The sequence below is a fragment of the Meles meles genome, chromosome 16 (genome assembly GCF_922984935.1).
Source record: "Meles meles chromosome 16, mMelMel3.1 paternal haplotype, whole genome shotgun sequence".
NCBI classification, from domain to species: domain Eukaryota; kingdom Metazoa; phylum Chordata; class Mammalia; order Carnivora; family Mustelidae; genus Meles; species Meles meles.
The window spans coordinates 31421883-31436684 of record NC_060081.1 but is presented as its reverse complement, the minus strand read 5'-3'; the positions used below and the strand labels follow the sequence as shown (position 1 = coordinate 31436684).

The window sequence follows — 14802 nt, the reverse complement described above, 5'->3', positions numbered from 1 at the left end:
TTAATATGGCAAGCACCTCAATATCACTCAGGTGGTATGATAATTTGCAATGGCTTAATGGAGAAGTTGTTGGAGTACAGGAAGCTAAAGGATGCCATCACTTGGGCTCCTATTACTTATGAACGAGATGCCCTATGATAGAATTGGTCATGAATGGGATGGGTCAGAGGCAGAGCAAAGCCAGAGAAGACCTCAGCGTTTAGCCACCAAAAATTCACGTGACCTCTGCTGGTTTTGTTTTTAATAACATGAGTGTTTTTGCAGGCAAATCAGGTTAGGTATCTGTAGAAAGAAGAATCATCAGTCCTGAGCTTGGTTGAGTATCTTTTGTTTATAGTGGTGCAATTTTCAATAATTCCCCTAGCGCAGGTGCTGCCATCCAGATCCTTCATCCCCTCAGCTGCTGGCACTAGAGAAGCGCCTCCATCTGCCTAGCTGAGAAACTGTTTACCACATCATTGACTGATCTGTGGAGATTTTGGAATTTGTAAATCCCTGTATATCCCTGATTGAAAACAGACATTGTGCCAGAAACTCACTCTCAGAGAGAAACGCCTAATATTGGTAAATATTTTTTTATCTTATTTAGCAAATAAAGAGAGGCCAGAGTGCCCATCTCAAACCAAGACTCTTCCTTACAGGATGCATGAGACTGGGTGAAGTAATGAACAAAATTCTTTCCTTCATCTACACGTGCATTTGGAAGTGGAATTGTGTCCTTTCACAAGACACCTAGGTATTGAAACACAAAAGATAATATGCCTTTATGGAGCTGAAAGCATGTAAGTCTTACTATGGTGAGGATATGAGTCAGTGGCAGATAGGGTATGTCCTGTGGGTTGATTTATTTTTTGCTCCCCTCTGTACTGCCAACATGGAGGTGCCTTTTTTCACATATCTTGGTCCCTGAAAGTCCCTGAAAGAGAGTTTTGTGACCTGTAACCTGGCCATTTCAAACTATCCCTTGCAACAGTGCCAGTCTTTGGAATTTGGAATTTGATGACTAGGAACTGTGACTACATCACACCACTTGTGTCCCTTTATGAGAGAAAATTATTGTAGTTCAAACATAAACCCTATGATTTCAAATATCTGGAGTGTGGATACCCAAGGCAAGAAGCCATGGCCATGTACAGAATATTTCCAACTTCAAATACTCCATCCCTTTGTCTCCATAAACCACTGAAACATCTCAGAAATCCCAATATTCCAAATCCAGAGTCAACCTTCAAAGAAGTCTGCAAGCATTAGAATAACTGTATTCAAAAGTCACATCAGCTCAACAATGGATTTAAGACTTATTGTCAACCATGTGTGCGTTAGCCCATACCCTTTATTTATGACTGCTGCATTTACCTGGTGCATTTGGACTTCGTGTTTTGAATTACAAACCTCACAAACCTCTCACTGATCTAAATGCCTATTCAACTGTGGCTACAAATGGCACAGAAACTGCTGCTGATGTGCAAAGGATGACAAAATTTCCAAGTCTGTTTGTACATAGTTTAAATTGAAGAGTGTTTCAATATGATTCCATTATAATTTGTTATAATTTGTTCTACTAGTGTCAAAATGAGTGCAAAGAACAGAAGAGAAATTGTTTTAAGGTTGCTTTATGGAAGCAATTCACTCATTTCTCAAACCACTACTTTAACAATGGCTCACAAAAACAATCACTGGGGCTGGAAAGCTTTTAGAAATTTTTCAAAATATCAGGTAGCTGTTACTCTCCCAGAGACTTACACCTGCCTATTTGGAAATCACATTTTAGGGTTTGTTTAAATAGTTGTTACTTCTAGACTTGGATTGCAAGCTCTGGCAACCCCAACACTGGGTATAGCACCTGGAACATATTCTGTCGGAATAAAAAATAGCTGCTAAATGAACAACAGGACCATGGAGCCAGCTGCCTCGATTCAAACTCTGCCTCTGTCACTTACCAGCTATGTCACCCTGGACAAGATTCTTAACCTCTCTGGATCTCATCCGTAAAATGAGGAGAATATTACCTAATCCATTTGGAGGATTATCTGAGTTAATTCACGTAAAAGTATTTCTGGCAGTGTTGGGCACATGGAAAGTGCTGATTAAATGCTAATTATTATGATTACAAATAAAGAAGTCTGTTACCAAAACGAATCAAGATGAACAAGAAGCTCTTCAAGTTCTCAGTGTACTTATCATCTAGGAGGAGAGATCTAGCAGATACAAAGCCAAAGGCCATAAATGCCAAATGCAAAGTTCAAAATGCCATGGGAATTCTGAGGAAATATCATCTCAGGGCAGGGGGATTAAGAAAGTTTATGTGGAAAATGTAGTGTCCTCGTGCTGTCTCCTGAAAGGGTTTTCGATGGTAGGATGGACAACACCTCTGGGGAAAGGGACGGTGTGTCAGTTTGGGCTCCTTGAGAAGGAGACACCAAGACAGCATTACATGTGTAGGAGATTTATTGGGGGAACTGGCTGTGAAGGGGAAAGTGGAGAGACCTGAGAAGGCAGGCAGAGGCTGAACCCCAATGCAGGTCTGACCCCCTGTGAAGGGGACATGGAAGGAAGAAGGATTGGAAGGAAGGATCTCAGACTCCCAACTCAGTCCTAAGAGTGTCCTGACCAACCCATGGGGAGTCCTCAAGCCAGAGTCACCCTTCAGGGGCATCTGGATCTTGCATGAGTGGACCACAGTAGTATCCCCACTTGCTCAGTAACTGCAAGTAGCCCAAGAGAAGCTCAGCTTTGGCTAAGAAGTGGTGGAGAATCCAGAGGGCAGCAGCTGGAGCCATCAGTCAGTCATGATCCCCACAGCAGAGGCCTGAGTGACACATGCTCATGGTCCCACAGTGGGGCACAGGCAGTGTCACTAGTACCTATGTGTCCTTGAAACCCTGGTTGACGTTCAGTGAATATGTGCCATCACTTAAAATCAAATGCAAGACAATATCATAGGGCTCCTTATTTTTTGGCTAAAGCACAGTTGCAATAGTGAAATGAAATATTTACTGTTACAAATTACAACTACTTTTAAAATACCTTTCAGATGTGGGTTCAGTTTCTAAAGCAATACAAAAGACATAAAAATGGTTATGAAATATCTCTTTTATAAAAATCACAGTTAAAAACTTGAAATGAACATTCAGAACTAAGTCAGAAACAAAGTTTGACTAAGAATCTAAAAGGTAAGTCCTTTCTGAACTGGGAGCTTCAGGCAGCATATTGATCCAATAAGAATATAAGAAAACAGACTGCAAAAGAGCAAGGTGCCACACGAATATGTATAATCCCAAGACATCTAATGTGAGGTGAAGTGGCATTCAAGGCAAAAATGAAGAAGATCAAAATTACCCCAAGGCACCTGAGTGGCTCAGTGGTTTAAGCTGCTGCCTTCGGCTCAGGTCATGATCTCAGGGTCCTGGGATCGAGTCCCGCATCGGGCTCTCTGCTTGGCAGGGAGCCTGCTTCCCTCTCACTCTCTCTTCCTGCCTCTCTGCCTACTTGTGATCTCTCTCTGTCAAATAAATAAATAAAATCTTTAAAAAAAATAAAAAAAATAAAATACCTTTCAGATGTGGGTTTAGTTTCTAAAGCAATACAAAAGACATAAAAATGGTTATGAAATATCTCTTTTATAAAAATCACAGTTAAAAACTTGAAATGAACATTCAGAACTAAGTCAGAAACAAAGTTTGACTAAGAATCTAAAAGGTAAGTCCTTTCTGAACTGGGAGCTTCAGGCAGCATATTGATCCAATAAGAATATAAGAAAACAGACTGCAAAAGAGCAAGGTGCCACACGAATATGTATAATCCCAAGACATCTTATGTGAGGTGAAGTGGCATTCAAGGCAAAAATGAAGAAGATCAAAATTACCCCAAGGCACCTGAGTGGCTCAGTGGGTTAAGCCCCTGCCTTCGGCTCAGGTCATGATCTCAGGGTCCTGGGATCAAATCCCACATTGGGCTCTCTGCTTGGCAGGGAGCCTGCTTCCTCCAATCTCTCTGCTTGCCTCTCTGCATACTTGTGATCTCTATCTGTCAAATAAATAAATAAAGTCTTTAAAAAGAAATTACCCCTAACCACTAGAGCCATGCCCAGCAGGACAGATGGTCCCACAGATGAGAGGCATGAAGGAAAGAAGACCATTGAGAACACAGCACTTCCCTGGGCCCACCCACTGTCACTCTGGGACACACAGTCACCAACTGGAAGGCCAGACAATATGTGCACTCCTTAGCTGTTCTCGTTTTACATATATATACATTTCCTGGCTTCTGGCCAAGTATTGAATGCATAAGTTAAATGCATTTATGAGAGTGCTCCCCCAAAGAATAACAATAACAAGACTTACTGATTACAGTATTTCCTTTGCTTTAAGGCACAGGACAGGTAACAAGACACCCTCAGTTCCTATCACTACACGAGCAAGAAAACTGGGTCAGTGGCTGGGTCTACCTCTTACCTTCACAGAGAAAACACAAGCCAGGGCAAGAGAGCTCCCTCTACATCTAGGACTCCATTCTTAGTTCCTCCAAGTGGCCTTAGAGGAAGTGATGTCCCTCTTGTCAAGCCTGATCTCCTGTCCCACACCCTTCATCGCACTGAAGGCCCCACCCTTCTCCATTTGTATTCCCCTTCTCTGCAATGCTTCTTCAATTTTGGTCTTTCATTAGTTACTTCTTCTACACATATATAAACTCAAATTGGCTCAGCTCTTGAAAAGTGGAAAAAGCATGACCACACATACCCACACACCCACCCCCGCCCATCCTTGACCTGGGATTTCCTCCCTCTCCTTCTGGCATATTTATCTGTATTCTTTCCATTTCAAGACCCAGAACTATGACTCAAGCTAGCTGAAGCAAAAACAAGGTGTTACTGGCACCTGCAACCAAGAAACTCAGACATGGAGATGGCACAGACACAGCTGGGCCTCTCAGCTCACAAAGGGTCCACTGCACTCCTCTCACCCTCCATCCCTCTGCCCCACTTCCCTCTCATTATGGATTCCATCTGAGGTAGGTTCCCTCCACACTGGGGAACGATGAATACTGGCAGCCCACACTATACCTTTGGGGTTTGCAATCCAGAAGATGGAGAGCTCACACTCCCCTGGCACTCATGTTTCAAATCTCAGAGAGTCTGAGACTCTTCGGTCAATCATCAAGGGGGCAAAACCAGATATGGCCCCTGCCCTCTACTTAGGTCTTCCTGGTTCCCAACAACTACCACACCACAGGATAAAAGCCACTGGACACTTAACTCCATGGTGGCCATACCATTAACTTCACACAATTTCCTCTCTCTGCAATCCCCTCATCCCCAACCTGTTCCTTAGGGAAACCCCATATTCTTCACTCCAAATCCACCTCAGACTGCATCTCCCTCAGGAAGCACTGGCAACCTCTCCAAGAGGCATAGGTCCTGGGATCTGCCCCATTAATATCTGAATACCCAGCCCTCCTGAGCAGACAGACAGACAGATATAGACACACACACACACACACACACACACACACAACACACACACACACACTCATACACTCTTGAAAAAATGTGTATGGAACTGAATTTTTTAAAAATCTGAAGAGAGCAGAGTTGTCTACTACTTTTATATATTATTAATTTTACAGTACAATAACATATTCCTCCTTTTAAAAAAGTTAAAATTTAAATGGAATCATTTGCTATTTTGAAAGTCAATTTTTAAAATATAAACAATTCTCTACATTTTTATCTGTAGAAAGGTCAGTATTCTAAACAGCTACTAAAATGATTCATGCCCAATTACAAGTAAAACACAAACAAAATCAAAATACAAGTTATAAAAGTTTACATCAAAATATTCTGGACCTATCAACTAACTCTCTTCTCAGAATAAAAGGAGGAAGTCAGTCTTTTCAGTTGTCCCAAACAAAACATCTGAGCTCCATCGGACTTTTATTCTAGGTTCACATTTCTCTCATCAGAAGTCCAGACATCCAGAGCCCTTAGAGGCAGGGAGTAGTGTATTTCTGATACACACATCTGTGTCCAAAGTTCATCTCACATTCCTGAGGTTACAAATAAAAAATGTTGGTAACTGATGAAAAATTAGGAAAGTGAGCATTATGGCAAGGTGACTTTGCTTCAAACAAGGTTAAATGAGAGAGACCAAAGAAAGACAGCCTGAAAAGCCTGAAATTACAACCAGGCTTTGCTCTGGTTGTAGAATGTCCTTTGGAACTAACATCCATGCAAATATTTTACCACCTGCTCAGCCTGCCCAAGGCCCAGAGAGGCCAATGAACAGGAAAACACAAAGGGAGTCTTTTTACCTTTTGCCATCCTGAAATCAAATATAGCCTCAAGTCTCCCTATAAGAATCTAGTAAAACGGACCAGAAAGAGAGCAGCACAAGTCAAAGCAATATTTTTGGGAGACACCGAAAAACCCTAGGGCTTTTGTTTCTATGTCAACATTCACTGTGGTGGGTAAATATATTTTCTGATATATAAGTAGGATTTTGGGTCAGATAACTAGCAGAGGTACAACACGGCCTGTAGAATCAGGAATCCCAGCTCTGCTGCTTACTGACTGGGTGCGGACAGACAAGCAGTTAAGCTCTCTGAGCCTCAGTTTCTGCACCCTCTCAGTGGAGGGTAGAACACTGCCTGCATCAGAGGTTGTGGGAAGATGTGATGGAACCAGGATGAAAATAAACAACCATACCATAGCTTTCTACCCTACTATTACCTTCCAGACCCCCCATCCAACACCCTCCTAGACATTTCCACTTGGATCTTGCCCTTCTCTCAAAACCAATGCCCCAACACCAATTCATCTTCCCCTATCATTAGCCAGGATCTCCTCCTAACTCCTCTGGCCCTCCTCCCAACACTCCCATTCTCCAAGACGCCTACCTCCAAAGATCAAATTACACCAATGTGCTTATTGCTAGTCAGACTACAGTGCACATGGTAGTCTCAATCCTTGCTGCTAGCAATCTCACTGGGAGCAACATTTAGGAAATGAGAGCAGTCAACTGAGTCATAAACATTCAAATCCAGCAATTTGACTTCAGTGGAATCTGTCCTAAGGAAATGACACAAATTGGAGACAAAGCTGCTTCCCAAGATGCTTAGAGCAGGATTATTTAGATCAGAGAAAAAAAGAAAGAGAAAGGAAGGAAACAATTCAGCCATCCAGGAAATGATAAGTTAACTTACAGCACATAGTTTCAACAAATGTTTGTAGTTAATTAAAATGAGAGGGAAAAAAATGAGAGCAAAACGCAAATAATAAAATAAGTTTAAATGGCAACATATAAAATTATAAGTGAGGGGCTCCTGTGTGGCTCAGTGGGTTAAAGCCTCTGCCTTCGGTTCAGGTCATGATCCCAGGGTCCTGAGATTGAGCCCATTATTGGGCACTCTGCTCAGCAGGGAGCCTGCCTCTCTGCCTACTTGTGATCTCTGTCTGTCAAATAAATAAATAAAGTCTTTTTAAAAAGTTGTAGGTGAACTTTTCCCTACCTAAAGTAACAAATGCTTAAAAGGAAATAGACTAAAACGGTCCATTTTACTCCATCAATATATAGAGAGCATTTGGGAGAGACTCCTCTCCACTCTGCTTCCAAATAAAGGGACCAAGCCCCAATGTCACTCGATTTGCCTTGACTGAGACCTCTTCTCCCAGATCTCTTCTGCTTCAGGCTGATCACTCCTCACCTGGCTTCAACAAACTTGTTTCATTACTTCACTGAGACAATCACTAGTTCCCACTGCCTTGGCCCTTTGAAATCCCACCCCTCTTCTCCATTCACCGAGTATCTTATTTCAGACCCTTGTCATTTGTCTCTTCTTTCTCTACAAACAGTGTCACCCCTCCCATCACCACCCACCCCCAATCCATTTTCCTGGCCCTGCAGAAAGGCAGGCAGCTCTCAAATTCTTATCATTTGACCTACTAAGAGTTCTTCAAGAGGGCTTCTCACCTGCAATAGGTAAGATAGGAGCTTCCAACTCAGACAAACAAGACCTTTTGTGATCTGACCCCCAAACTGCCTCAGCTTCTGCCTGTCAGGCCACCACTCCTCTCCCCCTACCAAGATCCCCCAGTCCAACTCATAGTCCTGTCCCTACCCTTGGCCTACATAGCACTCTAGTCACACATCTGACACTGTGAACACTCTCAGGGCAAGAATTCTACCACTCTTTCTCATGACCAGTGTTACCCTGGGACTCCCTTACTGGATAGGAGGAAGGAGCAGGCTGGTGTACCTCACCTTTCTACATCATTGCCATGTGTATTTCCACTACCAGCTTCCATCTCCCCTTGCTTGAAACTGCCTTCCTGCTGTGCTTCCCAAATGCTAACCTTGCTCTGTGCCCTATACAGCCACTAGCCCCATACAGCTACTGAGCTCTTAAAATGCAGCTAAGGTAAAATGAGACGTGCTAGACGTATCTAACACACACTGGATTTTGAAGAACTGATATGAAAAACAGAGCGCAAAAAATAGTAATTATTTTTTGTTTATTTTCAGCGTAACAGTGTTCATTGTTTTTGCACCACACCAAGTGCTCCATGCAGTACATGCCCTCCCTATTACCCACCACCTGGTTCCTCAACCTCCCACCCCCCACCTCCGCCCCTTCAAAACCCTCTGGTTGTTTTTCAGAGTCCATAGTCTCTCATGGTTCATCTCCCCTTCCAGTTTCCCTCAACTCCCTCTTCTCTCCATCTCCACATGTTCACCGTGTTCTTCGTTATGCTCCACAAATAAGTGAGACCATATGATACTTGACTCTCTCTGCTTGACTTATTTCGCTCAGCATAATCTCTTCCAGTCCCGTCCATGTTGCTACAAAAGTTGGGTATTCATCCTTTCTGATGGAGGCATAATACTCCATTGTGTACATGGACCACATCTTCCTTATCCATTCATCCGTTGAAGGGCATCTTGGTTCTTTCCATAGTTTGGCGACCGTGCCCATTGCTGCAATAAACATTGGGGTACAGGTGGCTCTTCTTTTCACTACATCTGTATCTTTGGGGTAAATACCCAGCAGTGCAAGTGCAGGGTCATAGGGAAGCTCTATTCTTAATTTCTTGAGGAATCTCCACACTGTTCTCCAAAGTGGCTGTACCAACTTGCATTCCCACCAACAGTGTAAGAGGGTTCCACTTTCTCCACAACCTCTCCAACACACGTTGTTTCCCGTCTTGCTAATTTTGGCCATTCTAACTGGTGTCAGGTGGTATCTCAATATAGTTTTAATTTGAATCTCCCTGATGGCTAGTGATGATGAACATTTTTTCATGTGTCTGATAGCCATTTGTATGTCTTCATTGGAGAAGTATCTGTTCATATCTTCTGCCCATTTTTTGATATGATTATCTGTTTTGTGTGTGTTGAGTTTGAGTTGTTCTTTATAGATCCTGGATATCAACCTTTTGTCTGTACTGTCATTTGCAAATATCTTCTCCCATTCTGTGGGTTGCCTCTTTGTTTTGTTGACTGTTTCCTTTGCTGTGCAGAAGCTTTTGATCTTGATGAAGTCCCAAAAGTTCATTTTCGCTTTTGTTTCCTTGGCCTTTGGAGACATATCTTGAAAGAAGTTGCTGTGGCTGATATCGAAGAGGTTACTGCCTATGTTCTCCTCTAGGATTCTGATGGATTCCTGTCTCATGTTGAGGTGTTTTAACCATTTTGAGTTTATCTTTGTGTACGGTAAGAGAATGGTCGAGTTTCATTCTTCTACATATCGCTGTCCCGTTTTCCCAGCACCATTTATTGAAGAGACTGTCTTTTTTCCATTGTATATTTTTTCCTGTTTTGTCAAAGATTATTTGACCATAGAGTTGTATGGAATCAGAAGAGACCCCGAATTGCTAAGGAAATGTTGAAAAACAAAAACAAAACTGGCGGCATCACGTTACCCGTTTTCAAGCTTTACTACAAAGCTGTGATCACCAAGACAGCGTGGTACTGGCATAAAAACAGACACATTGACCAGTAGAACAGAGTGGAGAGCCGATATATGGACCCTCAACTCTATGGTCAAATAATCTTTGACAAAACAGGAAAAAATATACAATGGAAAAAATAGTAATATTTTATATTGGTTACTTGTTGATGTAATACAGACTAGAGCTGTGGGATTCAATAAAATGCATTATTAAAATTAATGTCACCTCTTTCTTCTTACTTTCTTAAATGTAGCTACTAAAAAAATTGAAGTTAAACATGAGGCTCTGTAGTCTAGCCACCCTTCAGGGACCAGCATGAGGAAAAACTTCCTCAAAAGGCCCTTCTGTTTGTGCCACTCTTCATGATCTTTTCTGATCATCTGGAATCCTAAAATGGAGTCCAACATAGAAGCCACTATCTAATTACATACCATAGTATATGCTTCTTGGTATATCATTCTTCTTGCTACATCAATACCATTTATAGATGGGGATTTGTAGTAGGGACTCAACCTTAATTAATCATGGCAATTTTCCTGGAATAAGATAGCAATACACAGAATTTTTTTGGTTTCTGTTTTGCTTTGTTGACTCATTTACTCTCCCATTGATGATTTCAACAATGAAGGGAGAACTGGAAGTCAGGGGACCTAATGGCTCTTTGGTCTACCTGTAATTAACACAATGCATATAGGGCATGTGCATATAGGTCCATGGCTTGGCTCCTTGTAAGGTCTATCTGGTCCTCAGTCTCCACCCTTGTAAAATAAGGTTAGTGATATCAGGCCTATCTACAATACACAGTCAGATTAAAGTAGCTAAGCAAGTTCTAACTGGAATGAAAACTACTCTACTTTACACAGTTCGTTGGGTATCTCGCAGTTGTGTTGTCTTTGACACAGACTAATTTTTAGAAAGAGAGAACAAATTTACAGCAATTATCCAAATACCAAGGGTGGTGTGGGAAAGTACCTAACAAAGTACTTTTTCTAGCCTGTTCATGATGGAGGGCCAGTAATAGGAGAGGGAACTATTACATGACTGCTGCAAGCTGAAGTCATTTATACCTTATACTCACAACAAATTTTACAAAGTAGACACGACCATACCCATCTGACAGTGTAAAGATACTGAGGTTCAAAGACAGGCTAAGTAACCAGCCAAAGTGATGCTGTCAATGACTGGAAATCCAGGTCAGTAGTATCATCTTTGTAAAAAAGAACATCTTTATTATTGCTTGAGGACAAAATATGTGAAAATCAAGAGTATTACAAGAAATATGCAAATAAAAATATAGCAATGAGGTCCATTCATTTCCTTCAAATAGTTTTCTTGCTCTTGGCTAATTCTTGTCTTTCAGGTCAAGAGGCCATTTTTTTTTCTAAGTACACTTTTTCTTTAAGTAGCAAACAAATAGGGCATATGATGTGCTAGGACTAGTCCATGAATGTACTGTATTTCTTTAACATATTTAAACCACAGTTGTTGGCCAGAGTTTATGTGAGACATTATCACTAGAAGTCTTCAGACACATTTGCAAAAATGTAGTCCCTATGGGTAAGACTGCAGCCAGAAAGGACACTGGGTCATTCTGCAAACAAATGCATCCACAAAAAAACAGCCTCATATCAAAAGACCTGCCTGTGTTACAAAACTGAGGTCATCATGAGCTCAATGAAATGAAAAAAGAAAGTTCCTCAAAATAAGATACTTCACCTTAAAGTGAAACCACAAGTACACAGTCTTGAAAATGAACTACTTTCTCAGAATGGTAACAATGTACTGTGCATCTCTAAGAAACCAAACTCATCTAGGTTTAATCGATTCCACCTTTACAAAATGGAGCCAACATAATCCTGCAGACTTGGACAGAACAAAAGTTCAAATGCTCTACCACAGAAATAGTCCCAGAGTATCAAATCTGTTCCTTTATCAAGTGTCCCTGCAGTAGTATTTATCACTCACTAGAAGAACTCTGCACAACGCAACCTGTGTGAGCATGAGATTTTACTACAGGGAGGAGACAAGTCAGTTTACCAAGGACACCACACTTCACTTTCACAACTCTAGAAAACCAATCTCTCGTAACAGTAAGTAATTAATTTACATTCATTCCAAACTGGACGAGATAGTGTAAACCTCAAGGAATCTGAGATTGTAAATAACATTACTTGGGAACAGGTGTGTGTGTGTGCGTGTGTGTGTGTGTGTGTGTGTGTGTGTGTTTCCTCAGAGGTACTTCACGGGATATAAATAGAAATAATTAGCAACTTTTAATCTCATGAACAAGATCTTTATTTAAAATTCTCACATATAAAATGAATTCTTTTATGTCGTATTTCCTCAAGTGTGTTTTTTACCTCATTTTATGAATAAAAAAGACATCCAGAGGAAACAAAGTGTCCTTTTCTCAGCCTCCAGAAACACTAGGGACAGCACAGGTAGCACAAGTGTTTGGTCCTAAACAAAAGTTAAGACTAAGTAGGGAAGAAAATGGAAAACAGAACATAGCCTAGCAAAGCAGCTAGAGATCACATGCAGCAGGGGACAGGAAGTCTTGGGGACACTTCACAGCCACTAGGATAAGCTTCATCCCAGGTCCCTGCAGGCCCGCTGGGCTCCACAGAACCGCCACCCAGCAGCCCATAAAAACGAAAGGCAGCAAAGAACTCTCACTGTCATCCTGGCAAGAAAGCAGCAGCAGCCTCCTTGAACCCAGGAAAGCCACCCCTCCCTCCACAAACAGGAGGAGCCCCCTTCACACCAACCACACAAGGAAGCCCAAGCGGCCAGACCCAAAATAAAAATAAAAGAGGAGCGCGGGAAGATAGATGACAGCTCAATTAAATTTATCCTGGGAGGGCTGGGAGGCTCCGTCTCTCTGAAGACTCCGACTCAAAAGTAAAAATAAAATTCAAGGTGAGGGAGCTCACAGGAGAGAGGACAGTTCAGTTAAGTCTGGGCTGGGAACACTTGGAGACTCAGTCTACTTCGGATGTCAGAATCAGAAATAAAATTTAAAAAACGAGAGAGGGAAGTGTCAGTTTATATTGTGTGCGTGCGCGTGTGTCTGCGCATGTGCGCGCGCGTGTGTCTGTGCAGCACCTGCAGTGCAGGATTTGCCAGGGAGGGGAAAGTGGCGGCTCCGCCAGCCTTGAGGTGACCGGGCTCAAATCTGGGGTGAGGTTAAGCTCTGGGCAAAAGGGCAGAGTCCGAGGTCCAGACTGCCCGCTGTCGGGAACAATGCTGGGCCCGGGAAATGAAGGTCTCACAGCCCCCCCCCCCCCCCGCCCCAATGCCATGGGCAACCCAGCCCCCACTCTCCCCCGGCCCACGTCAGGGCAGGAACCCTCAAACCCGGGGTCCCAGGGCGGGCCTCACCCAGCAGCGCCCACAGGTACTTCAGGCGCGTCAGCCCGTCCTTCTCGGGGTCCACCACCTTCTGTGTGGACTTCTTCGCAACCCCGTAGCTCCTTCCAGAGAACACCCCGCCGCTGCGCGAAACCGCCCACTGGCGGGGCAGGGGCGCCTGCGCCCTGAGAATAACCGCATAGTATCCGGGTTCCCTGTCACGCGGACCCCCCGCCAACCGCCAGCAGCAGCCATGGCCACCGCGCCGCCGCAGCAGCCGCAGCTTTAGGGAGGAGGGGCCGGGCGGGTACTAAGAAAGCTGGCGCAAAAAGGCGGTGTCCACGCGGAATCGCCCCGGCACTGCGGAAGATGCCAGTCAGCCCTTCCAACACCAAGCGAGCGCAGTCCACTTGGACCTGCCAACGGAGGGCGCTAGTTCGCGGGCTGGCTCTGAGCTCCTTCTTGCTCCTCCCCTCGGCTGTTGGCGGCAAGGCCTCTCGGGAAATGCAGTTCTTCGGGGGCGAGGTGCGGGGACTTACCTTTCCAGAGTCCCCAAGCTGCTGGACAGCACCCGCCTGCCCCCTCCAGGAAGAGGCCCAGAGCTCCCAACCCTTCACTCCTTGCTCTGGGCCACCAGCCCATTTTCCTCTGGTGCAACGTCAACCACAAGAACATCTCAGTAAGAAAAAGTCAAGGCTTTAAAATGCAAACTATTTTTCCTTTTGACTTCTAGATTCACACAAAGGAGGGAGTCCGAATCCCTTTGACCAAACTAAAATCAGAGCTCCAGCTTCACATGAACATCAATGGCTTTGGCAGCAGGAAGAGCATCCCTAGACTCTGCGTGAGGAGTCCAGCGGGTACACTTGGTTCCTGGGATCCAGCTTCACTGGGGTATGAGGTAGCCTTGCTCAGAGGGCTCCTCAGGCTCTTGTCTCTTGCTTTGTAGGAAGTGCACCCACCTTCCCTGTGTTGTGCAAGGTCCCACAGCAATCCAGTAGCAGAACCAAAAATAGAACCTGAGGGACCTCTCGGGCTGGTATGCTTTTTCAGATTAGGTGCCTGAGACCTGGAGCAAAACTTTGAAATGGAAAATGGCCTGGAGATTTCTTACAAGAGATCTGTAGGATTATTTACTGGCCTCTCAATCCTTTGATGCTCCAAATGTGGACATTTGAGCGAGTACTTAAGCTGGCTCTTTAAAATCATGGGCTTTCCATCCACTTGGAGCACCATTTTTCTCTTTCAAGAGAACATGTAACTTGGGAAGAAACCCAAGAGATGTGACATGGCTTTGTATTCTCAAAATTAGCATAATATTTGACCTCCAGAAGAACTCGCTAAAAGTTTATTGCAGAAAATGGAAGAAGAGCTAGTTCTACTTTGACAACTCAAAAAATAGAAAGGCACTAACAACTAGAATAAATGTGTTTGCACGCCTGGATGATAGAAATGTCCATATCCGAATCCAAGGAACATGGGATTGTGACCATTCCTTAGAAAAA

At 43.5% G+C, this 14802-nt stretch overlaps 1 protein-coding gene across 2 annotated transcripts in view; it reads right to left on the bottom strand.

Moving 5' to 3' along the window:
• Positions 1 to 13540, bottom strand: part of LOC123927169 (ral guanine nucleotide dissociation stimulator-like) — a 49459-nt gene extending 35919 nt beyond the window's left edge. For both annotated transcript variants that reach the window (XR_006815359.1, XR_006815360.1), the window contains exon 1: positions 13328 to 13540. The gene's annotated coding sequence lies outside the window, so the exon portion shown is untranslated. The remainder of the gene's footprint in view (positions 1 to 13327) is intronic.
• Positions 13541 to 14802: the final 1262 nt, after the last annotated feature.